This window comes from Dipodomys ordii, unplaced genomic scaffold (genome assembly GCF_000151885.1).
Source record: "Dipodomys ordii isolate 6190 unplaced genomic scaffold, Dord_2.0 Scaffold53, whole genome shotgun sequence".
NCBI lineage: Eukaryota > Metazoa > Chordata > Mammalia > Rodentia > Heteromyidae > Dipodomys > Dipodomys ordii.
The window spans coordinates 8,309,308-8,321,022 of record NW_012267269.1 but is presented as its reverse complement, the minus strand read 5'-3'; positions in this window follow the sequence as shown (position 1 = coordinate 8,321,022).

Below are 11,715 nucleotides of genomic sequence, written 5' to 3'. Positions count from 1 at the left end.
TATATATATATATATATATATATATATATATATATATATTACCCAGAGTACCAAAATCAAATACAGTGACAACAGGGGATAAACCAAAGGGGGAGAACACACAAAAGGAATAAGAAATCATATAGCACATTAACAACAACAACAAAGAAAAACCTATGGTGTCCATGTCTTGGAGTTCATTTCACTTAGCATCATCTTATATGGTCATACATATGTAGCTATTGAGCTATTCTGCTCATCTGCTAAGATTATCCTAGACATATACTAATTAGTATAAATAAGTGAAATTATGGGACCCATGTATCTTTTGGTCTGGCTTATTTCATTTTAGATGATTTTTTCTAAGTCTTTCTATTTCTTTATGAATGAGACAATGTCATTCTTTCTGATGGAAGCATAGAATTCCATTGTGTATATATACCACATTTTCTTGATCCATTCATCTACTGAGGGATATCTTGGTTGGCTCCATGTCTTAGGTTTGGCAAATGATGCTGCAGTGAATATAGTTGTGCTGATAGCTTTAGTGAGGCCTTATTTGTGGTCATTTGGGTAGATGCCCAGGAGTGGGATTTCTGGGCCACAGGGGAGCTCTATGTTTTGCCTTTTGAGGAACCGCCAAACTGCTTTCCAGAATGGTTGAATAAGTTTACATTCCCCAGCAGTATGCAGTATAGTAGGGTTCCTTGTTAGCCACATCCCTGCCAGCATCTGTTATTATTAGTTGTCTTGATGATGGCCATTCTATCTGGGGTAAGGTGGAACCTCAATATTGTTTTGATCTGCATTTCTTTTATGGGCAGAGATGTTGAGCATTTCTTCATGTGTCTATTGCCATTCTTTTTTTTTCCATAGCCACAAACACACAATGTTACTTATGCTAACTTGTCTTTGGAAATTCTATAAAAATTACAGAAAAGACCTAAACACGACATTAAAAAATTCCATGAAGAAATATCATCATATCACACTAGTAGCAAATATTTCAATTTGTAATTCCCATAAAACATTGTCTTTTGTATAAATGTGACTCAGTCATAAAAAGCAGAAAGTAATATTTCCTCTTCAGAGAAGTCTCTAGCTCACTTATTAATTGGCCAGGGTTTATTTCTTTGAGGATTTTTAAGGGGTTTAATTTATTGAGTTCTAAGTATATTTTTGATATGAGACCCTTCTCCCAATCTGTGGGATCTTTATTTATCTTACTAGCTATGTCCTTTGCCATGCAGAAGCTCTGCAGTTTAAGGCAATTGCATTTATCCAAACTTTCTTAAATGATGTTCATCCAAATGAACTACAAGATACAGAAACAAGAGTTTGTGTGTGTGTGTGTGTGTGTGTGTGTGTGTGTGTGTGTGTGTGTACTGTATGCAGATATTTCTTTTTCCTTTTTTTTCCTTTGGTTTACCACTTGTTGTCATTTTTTAAAATTTCGGTACCCTTTATCTTGTATATAAGTTTATTTGATTTGGGGATGGGAAGGGGAATCACAGAAATGGTGAGACAAAAGACAAAGGGTGAACCAATGCAATAGGAATACTCAAAAGACACTTTACAACTTGAGGTAGAAGGGGGGTCAGGGGAAAGGAAAGAGGGAAAAAATGAAAGCGGGGGTAACAATGTTTGACAAGAATTGTACTCATTTCCTGACTTACGTTAACTCTAACCCCTCTATATAGTATCTTTACAATAATAAAAGAAAAGAAAAGAAGGGGAGTAGTTTCAAATTTGACTTTAATTACCTGCTGCTCTTGGCTTGCAGTCTAGAATCAGCTCCCTAATATAGCTGGTAAGCTATACCCCAGTGATGCCTTTATGAACACTAGCTTTGCTGCAAAAGTAGTCCTTGTCTACTCAGGAGGCTGAGACCCGAGGGTCCTGATTCAAAGCCAGCCTAAGCAGGAAAGACCTTAAGACTTATCTCCAATTAACTACAAAAGCCCTAGCAAGGATAACAGACATGGGCCAACAGTATCCAACATAAAAGATAATTTATTTATAATTGTATGTTAAAAGGCATTTTGATGTCACTTAACTGTTTCTATGCCTATATTAGTTGACCTCATAATGCTCTGTGCCTTTTTTACTGGCTCTTGCACTCTTGGAAATGATCATATTTACCCTTTAATTGTATATTGCTTGTATACGCCAACAGTAGGTGAGACTCAGGGGAAAGAAAGGGTTATCTTGTTTGATATCATGTTCTGAATACCTGCAACCATTTTTGGCCCACAGTAGGTACAAAATAAATATTGGTCAGATGAACAATCAAAACTAAAAGAGTTGTCTTGTGCTTAATGAATAAGTGAATGAGTAAATGTAAGGGTACCTTTTCTATTCTTATCTGACTTGACATTTCAGGAGCATTTGTGAGGGCTTGTCATCCCTTTCATGACTAAGCAAGCTTCACATGACAAGAATGTTTTTCTGGGAGAGCCGGGGAGAGGAAGGATGTGCCAGGGCTTGGGTAATGTCCCTGAGTATTTTGCTCAAGGCTAGTGCTCTACCACTTGAACCACAGCTCAACTTCTGGCTTTTTTTCTTGGTGTTTAATCAGGGATTAGCATCTCATAGTTTCTTGCCCCAGCTGGATTTAGAACCTCAAATCTCAGCTTCCCAAGAAGCTATGATTGTAAGTGTGAGCCATTGATGCCCAGCTGACAAGACTGTGGTCATTTCTAATTTTTCTCATAGCTCTTCCTCCACCAACCTCCCAATCTGGAGCTCTTCATGGCTCTGTATTAAAATCCCTTCTCTAGATGAAATAACTATCTACTGCCTTGAATTTATAGACCCACTCATATACAGACCACTTTCTAATGTACAAAATTAGCCGTGGCAACTCCTATGGACTCCAGAAGTTATGTAACTGCCTGCTTGATCTGTACTTGGGTGTCTCACAGCTTTTTAAAAATTAGCTGTCAATAAAAATCTTGAACTTTAATCTATCTACCTCCACCAGGTAACCCACCAACCAGCCCAAAACTGAATAAGCAAAGCAATAACTAGACAAAATTTGCCCTTTTCCTGTCTTAATCAGCTTCATAAATGGTGCTACCTCCTACTCAATGGCTCAGACAGATCCTCCACCTAGAGTCATTCTTGAGTCATACCTTTGCTTTCCTCTCGGGCCTAAATCATCTAAATGCTGTATTGTTTCTACTACTGAAACACATCTGAAAGTTTTAATTATTTTTTCTTTCTTCTTATCTTTGTTGTTTTTGGGGGGGGGTCCAGTCATGGGGCCTGAACTCTGGGCCTAGGCACTGTCCCTCAGCTCTTCAGCTCAAGGCTAGTACTCTACCACTTGAGCCACAGTGCCACTTCCGGCTTTTTTTCTTTTTGCTTATGTGGTGCTGGGGAATCGAACCCAGAGCCTCATGCATGCAAGGTAAGTGCTCTACCACTGAGACACCTTCCCAGCCCCTTATTTTTCTTTTTTTAACCAATGAATTTTCTTCTACTAGTAAAGATGAAATAGCATAACACATTTTACTCTTTACTAGTGTCATTATATTTTATGAAGTGACATTGATAGATATTTCAAAGAGTTAAAGGTCTTTTTGTTTCCTCTATCTTACTGGGCATGTGAAAGGCTAGATGATCTCTCATCCCTTCCCTTTATCTAATCTCTCTCATATCCAACATGCTTCAAACACATTAACTCATTTGATACCTTCCTGATTGTCTGACTCTTCCCCAGCCTAAGAATTTTCACTCATGTTCATTCTGCTCTGGATTGAGCTGAATTCTTTTCATCCATCCATACCTCACATTATGTGAGAATCTGACAGTACCTCAATGTAGAAAGCTCCTCCCTCTAATTCTAATGCTGCATTCCTCTCCCTGTCCTATTGCTGCATTCCAATCAAGCTCTGGTTTGAACTTTCCATCATATTATTAGAAATATTTTTACTTTTTTCTATCTGAGCATGTTGTAGAGCAAGACTTTTTCACTGTAATAGGATTTATATCTGCCCCTGGGTAAACATAAATATAAGCAATGTGAGCCACTGATGAGCAGAATCATTAAGACTACTGTGGCATTTCTACCTGGATTCAAGAATATAGAAAGAACATGTTGAGGTTATTTGGGTAAATGCCCAGGAGTGGGAGAACTCTATGTTTAGCCTTTTGAGCAATCTCCATACTGTGTTTCCTTCACATCCCCACAGTTATGACTAGTTTTCCAATAATGGCCATAACTGGGATGAAGTGGAAACTCAATGTTGTTTTGATTTACAGTTCTTTTATGGCCAGAGATGTTGAGCATTTCTTCATGTGTCTATTGGCCATTCTTATTTCCTCTTCAGAGAGATCTCTGTTTGTTTTTAACCCACTTAATGGGGTGGTTATTTCTTTGAGGATTTTTTTTGGGGGGGCTTAATATTTTGAGCCCTAAGTTTATTTTAGATATGAGGCTCTTGTCTGTTGTACAGCTAGTAAAGATCTTCTCCCAATCTGTGGGTTTTCTGTTTATCTTGTTTGCTACGTCCTTTGCCATGCAGAAGCTCTGCAGTTAAATGCAATCCCGCTTATCCAACCTTTCTTTGATTTGTTATTTTTGGGTCTTTATTGAGAAAGTTTTGATCTGTGCCAAGGGCCAAGGAGCCCTAGTGTTTCCCCTATTCCCTCCTGTAATATTTTCTGGGTATCTGATTTTACACTGAGGTCTTTGATACACTTGGAGTTGGTTCTTGTGCCAGGTGATATATTAGGATCCAATTTCAATTTCTACACATGGATAGCCAAATCTGACAGCACCATTTGTTCAAGAGGTTGCCTTTCTTCTATTCTGTGCTTTCTTAAGCTCCTTTATCAAAGCTTAGGTGACCATAAGTCTGTGGGTTCATTTCTGGGTCTTCAATTCTATTCCATTGGTCCTCAGGCCTGTTCATGTGCTAGTACCAAGCTGTTTTTATAACTATGGTTTTGTAATAGAATTTGAAGTTTAGTAATGATATTCCTCTAGCACCATTCTTCCTGCTAAGGACTGTTTTTGCTATTCTGGGTCTTTTATTATTCCATATGAATTTTTGGATTGCTTCTTTTTCATTAAAGAATGTTGTTGGGATATTGATGGGTCTTGCATTGAATTTGTAGATGGCTTTTGGCACTATTGCCATTTTCTTTTTTTGTTTGTTTGTTTTTGGGGTCTGGTCATGGGGCCTGAACTCTGGGCCTGGGCACTGTCCCTCAGCTCTTCAGCTCAAGGCTAGTGCTCTACCACTTGAGCCACAGCACCACTTCCAGAGTTTTTCTTTTTGCTTATGTGGTGCTGAGGAATCAAACCCAGGACCTCAGGCATGCAAGGCAAGCGCTCTATCAGTGAGCCACCTTCCCAGCCCTGCTATTGCCATTTTCATGGTATGAATCCTCCCAATTCAGGAGCATGGAGGTTTTTCCATTTCCTTAAATCTGCTTTAATTTCTTTTTTTAGGTTTCTAAACTTTTCATTATAGAGGTCCTTCACCTCTTTGGTTAATTCCTAGTTATTTTAGGCTTTTTTTTAAAGGCTATTGAAAAAGAAGTTGCTTTCCTGATTTCAGCTTCACTCTTCCTTATTGTTGGCATATATAAAAACTACTGATTTTTGTGCATTAATTTTATTTCCTGCTACTTTGCCAAAGTTTCAGATCAGTCCAAGTAACTTGAGAGAGGAGTCTATGGGGTTCTTTAAATATAGGATCATGTCATCTATAAGCTACTAGCACAACTATGTTCACTGAAGCATTATTTAAAATAGACAAGACATGGAATCAACCCAGATACCCCTCAGTGGATGAATGGATCAAGAAAATGTAGTATATATACACAATGGAATGACATGCTTCCATTAGAAAGAATGACATTGCCCCATTCATAAGGAAATGGAAAAACTTGGAAAAAATCATATTAAATGAAGTAAGCTATTTCGAATAATTAGTATATTCCTAGAATAGTCCTAGCAGAGGATCACAATAGCTCAACAGCTTTGTACATATGACCTTATAAAATGATACTAATCAAAATGAACTACAAGATATGGAAACGAGTGGGTTTTTTCTTAGTACTATATGCAGTTATTTCTTTTTTCTTTTTTTTCTTTTCCTTTGTTTTACTCCCTGTTGTCATTGTTTTTGATTTCAGTACCCTTTGTATTATATATAAGTTTATGTGATTTGTGGATGGGAAGGAGAATCAGAAATGGTGAGACAAAGGACAAAGGGTGAACCAATACAGCAGTGATACTCACAAAGACACTATGCTGGAAATGAACTGTACAACTCTGGGGTGGGAGGGATAGTGGGAGAAAATGTGGGAGGTGCTAACAATGTTTGACAAAATTTGTACTCATGTCCTGACTTATGTAACTATAACCCCTCTGTATATCACCTACAATAAAGGTAAAAACATGTTGACATGGACTCTTCCTGAGCCTGAGTTTCTGAATGACAAAGCTCTTTTTGAAGAATTACACTGAGCAATTTTCATAAATGGTAAAAAATGGTTTGTGTAGCTGGTGTGAAGTCATTGAGATTTTGAGAACACTCATTACTGTAGCAAAATCTATATCATCTTGCTAATGTGCATGCTAATTTGCTGGTTTTACTTGTTTACCTTTCTCCCACTAGGGTATTGAACCTCTTCTGGAAGGAACCATGCTTCTTTGAGGCAATAACTTGTACTTAGTAGATAGCTAAATGTATAACACAGTAGGTACTTTAAAAACAATTTTTAGTGAATATAAGAACCAAGTTTTCCATGTTTAATTGCTAAATGTAATTGTAAATTCTTACCTAGAGTTTGTAAAAGTTATCAGAGATATAATAATAGTATATGTTTAAACATGCTTCATGAGAGTCCCACAAAATGTATTCATCTATTTAAAAATCCATTGTTCTTCTGTGCTTGGCATATGTGGTAATAGTTATACAATGTTAGATAAAACCATGGCAGTCAGCAGAACTTATTGTTAACAGTGACTCTACATTGTGGGACCAATAACTCATTGAAGGTAAATCCTTTAAAATAGGTACCTTTAATACTTTTCCTGGTTCCTCAAATGTGGCATTGTAGCATAGCGCTGGATGTCAGAAGTAAAGCTATCTCTAGTCTGAAAGGATGGTGATAGGGATGGAATTGGGTGTGATTTGAAGGAAATGATTTGGTGGAGAAAGAAGTAAGCCTAGTATTTTGGTTAGAGCCAATAGATTTCATCAGACACTTAGAAGTTAACATTACAATTGAACACTTAAAAATAAAAAGCACTTAGGAGCTAAGGATAGAACAATTTCTTAGCCTGTACAAGATTCTGGGTTCAAACCTCAGAATCAAAAACAAAACAAAAAGAAACCCCTTAAAACAGAGCCCAACACCATTTATTATCATTAGTAAAGTTCTTTACCAATCACTATGCCAATTGTTTCTCAAAAGGAAAACACCTAAATATAACCAACCAAGAACATAGACATGACTAGCTTCATTTAAGGTTATACGTTAAGGTTCATGAGGACCACCCTCTGGCAAATAAGTAACATAATTGAGTTCACATACAGAACTTTGCCTTACCCTGTGTGGATTTAGTAGCAGAGTTGTTTATGTACCGCCTGCCTATCCCATTAAAAACTTTCTTCCGCAATGTTTTCCTTGACCACTGGTTCTTTTGTGCTTTGTATACCAAGAAGGTATTTTTGAACCAAAGCGATCATACTATAAGACTATGTACTTCTAGTTCTTGCAGGCATTTTTCAAGTCACTATTGTCAGTTGCATAAATTACTAACATTCCAAAATAAATATTAAGATCCCAAGGATAGCCCAGTGTTATGATAGCAATGCAAATATAAACTGAGCAACTATGTTGAGGGATCTGACTCATCTTCACAGAACACTAATTTACTGGGACCTAAGTTAACTTCAATTCCTTGTGCATGGCCTCCTGTAGCACCTGCTTACATCTGCCATCAGGAGGCAGAGCATATATAACAGTAAGTGGTAACCTAGAGAAAGATGGGGTTTTAGAACGCTCATAGGTTCCTATCCTTTCTATACTGGCTCTCAGATGAATGAGAGCCGGTATAGTGGACACAGCATGCCATTTTTACTCAATGTGTTTTCTTTCCCAGCAAGTCCTGTCAAGGATTTAAACAGGTATTCAAATTCTGGTGAAAAGATCCTGGAGAAAACATAATAACAAAACTTAGGACATACTGAGTTAAAGTCAATGAATATCACTTAATATTCCCAAAGATTCCCTTTCTAACCTGACCTATTTTCTAAGACCAAACCAAGTACCCCAATTCTGTTATGTTAGGATGATTCTTTCTATAAAGGAAAACTTTCTCAGAGATAAAAGTTAACCTTTATTCTCTGATATTAACATGCACTTGTAAAAGCTTGGGAAGTAATTGAGTCGATTTTCTCATTTGAAAAAATAGAGAGTATGATAATAATATCTATTTAACAAAAGGATAAGTAAAATGATAAATGTAAATGTGTTTTGTAAATCATAAAGGCATGTATAGTTTTTATTAATATAGCAATATGTTAAATATAGGGATAATAATGATTACCTCTCAAGCTCATGGAAAATTTGAGAAAACTAATTAAATTGTATTTATAACACTCAAGCTTGCTTCACAAGTAATTGGTATATAATGTCATGCATAATTAATGACAACTTATTTGCTTTGTATTTGTGTTCAGCTCAGAGAGGCATTATCTTTTACTATTTGATTAAAAATGAATTTTGGAAATGATCAGGTTGGGAAATAACTATTGATTTGATAGACCACCCACCTAGACATAACAGTAGAATTCTTAGGATGACATGATTTTGGAGATATTGAAGTAATATCATATTCTTCTTTAGTTTTTCTCAAATTTCCATGCATTAATTGAAGGGAGTATCAGCTGCTTCATCAAGTTTAATAATCCTGTTGATAATCCTGTGACCAAATTGTTATTTCTATAAGAAAGTCTATATTAACTAGAATAATAGTTAAAAATGCCACACCAATGGTATATACTAGGGTGGTCAGTTGGTATGTTTGTTGACAGAGTTAAGAATTATCAAAGGAATGGCCTGGAGACTTAGTTTGTAGTGATGAAAGGGTAAGTGACAAGAACGTTTAGCTTTCTGCCTTCCATAAGAGAAGCTATATTATGGATCTATTCAATGCAGTCTACTGATTACATAATAATCTCCATTTAAGAGCTACTCTGTGGAGGACACCATACTAGTCTGCTTCCTCAAAGATTATAAAATACTGTTTACTGACATTTCCAAGTCTATAGGCTAGTAAAGAAGTCAGAGTATATATATTTAAGGGCAGTAACTATACATAACATATATTAAGAGCTGAATGAATCTTATACATGTTATGGGAAATAGCATTCTAAGTCTGAAGCAAAACAGATCCTTGAAAATTGTGATATTCACACTTAGAGAATTGAGTAGAGTTTATGATCTAGGTAAACACACATACACACCCATATACATAGTATAAAGTCTGTTTGAATCTTCTTTTTCTATAATTTTTACTTATTAATCTTCATTCTTGAGTTCTAAGGGTTCTTTATATATTGTAGAATGAACATTTAGGAGATATAAGATTTGCCATTATTTTTTCAGACAATTTGCTTATGTTTTTATTTTTTCAACACTACCTTTTAAACCACAAAAATATCTGTTTTTGATGATAGAGAATTTATCATTTTTTATGAATCTTCACCTGGATGTTGTATCTGATTTTTCAGTTAAATTATGGCCAGAAGAAGCTGGGTGCCAGTGACTCCTATCTGTAATCCTAATTACTCAGGAGGCTGAGATCTGAGAATCAAGGTTTGAAGCCAGGCTGGGCAGAAAAGTCTGAGAGACTCTTTTATCCCATTAACTACCATAAAAGTGGGAAGTGGCTACTCAGGAGGCTGAGATCTGAGGATCGCGGTTCAAAGCCAGCCCGGGCAGGAGAGACCGTGAGACTCCTATCTCCAATAAACCACCAGAAAACCGGAAGTGGCGCTGTAGCTCAAGTGGTAGAGCGCTCGCCTTGAGCTGAAGAGCTGAAGAGCTGAGGGACAGCGCCCAGGCCCAGAGTTCGAGCCGTGGGGGCCAACCAAAAAAAAAAAAAAAGTGGGAAGTGGAGCTGTGGCTCAAATATTAGAGTACTAACCTTGAGCAAAAAAATCTCAGAAACATTGCTCAGGCTCTGAGTTCCAGCCCCAGGACTGGCACACATACACACAAAAAAATTAAGGCCATGAGGATTTTTTATTTTCTATATATTCTAAAAGTTTAACAGTTTCAGCTGTCATGATTGGGTGTATTATGTATTTTGAGTTAATTTTGTATATGGTATGAGATAAAGGTCTAAAATATCTCAGCATTACTTGTTGAATTGCTTTGGTACCTTTATTGAAGATCAATTATCCATTTACTGTAGAGCTTCCAATTCTGTTCTATTTTTAAAATTAACATCAATATAGTTTTTGATTGTGAAAATACTGTACAGAGGGTTACAATTACATGAGCAAGGTAATCAGTACATTTCTTATCAAGCATTGTTGCCTCCTCCTTTGTTTTCTCTTACCATACCTGCTGGTTCCGCCCCGCTCCCCCTTCTCCCCTTTCCCCTCCCCCTCTCCCCACCAAAGTTGTAAAGTTTGTTTTTCGACATAAGGTCTTGTACATCTCATTGTTGCAATGGGTCCACCTGTATCCCTATTTAAACAATTGATTTTTCCCTTTCTCTCCCCAAATTATACCAACATCAAATATAGTGAAAGCAGGGGTTATACCGTGGGGGAGGGACATACAAAGCAACAAAGAAATCATCTTATAAATATATTAGAAACAATAGCAAGAAAGAAAAAAACATTTGAATCCTTATCTTGGGGTTCATTTCACCTAACATCGACTTCTTTTGATAGTATATCTTTTCTGTGGCTGGTTCCATATCAGTTTGATTAGTATATACTCACAGTGATATTTGAATTAGAAGGATAAATCCTCTAAACTTGTTATTCTTTTTTAATTTTACTTTGCAGTCTCGGCATTTTGTTATAAATTTTAGGATCAACTTTTCAAATTATGCTCTAAAAAGCAACATGTTTTCATTTGGTGGAAGTTAATTCTATCATAATTTATTTTGAGAATTGTCATGTTGGCAATTATTGACTTCAAACACATATTCTCCATTTATTTATGTTTTCTTCACTTCTATAAGGAATACTTTAATTTTCAGCATGCAAAGTATATTTATATATTAAATTTCATTTAAACTTATTTGAAGATTCTGCGAATACTGTTCCTTAATTTTATATATGGGTGATTTATAGATAATATATAGAAATTTAATTGGTCTTTATATATACTTGGTTTAGTGACCTTGATAAAAATCACTTGTGAGTTCTGGATTTTTTTCATATATGAATTTCTTAATGTATTTTATATACAGTGTGATATCATTTACAAATATAGTTTAATCCTTTCACATGTGAATTCTTTTAATTTATTAGTATTGTTTTGTTACACCAACTGGCACCTCAGTATAAGTTTGAATAGAAATTTTGTGAGTGAATATATATATACATATATATATATATATATATATATATATATATATACATTTAATACCTTTAAGAAATGTACTCATTATCTTGCCCATGTAATTTTAACTCCTCTGTATGGTATTCTCACAATAAAAAAAAAAGGAAAAAAATAATTGTGGTA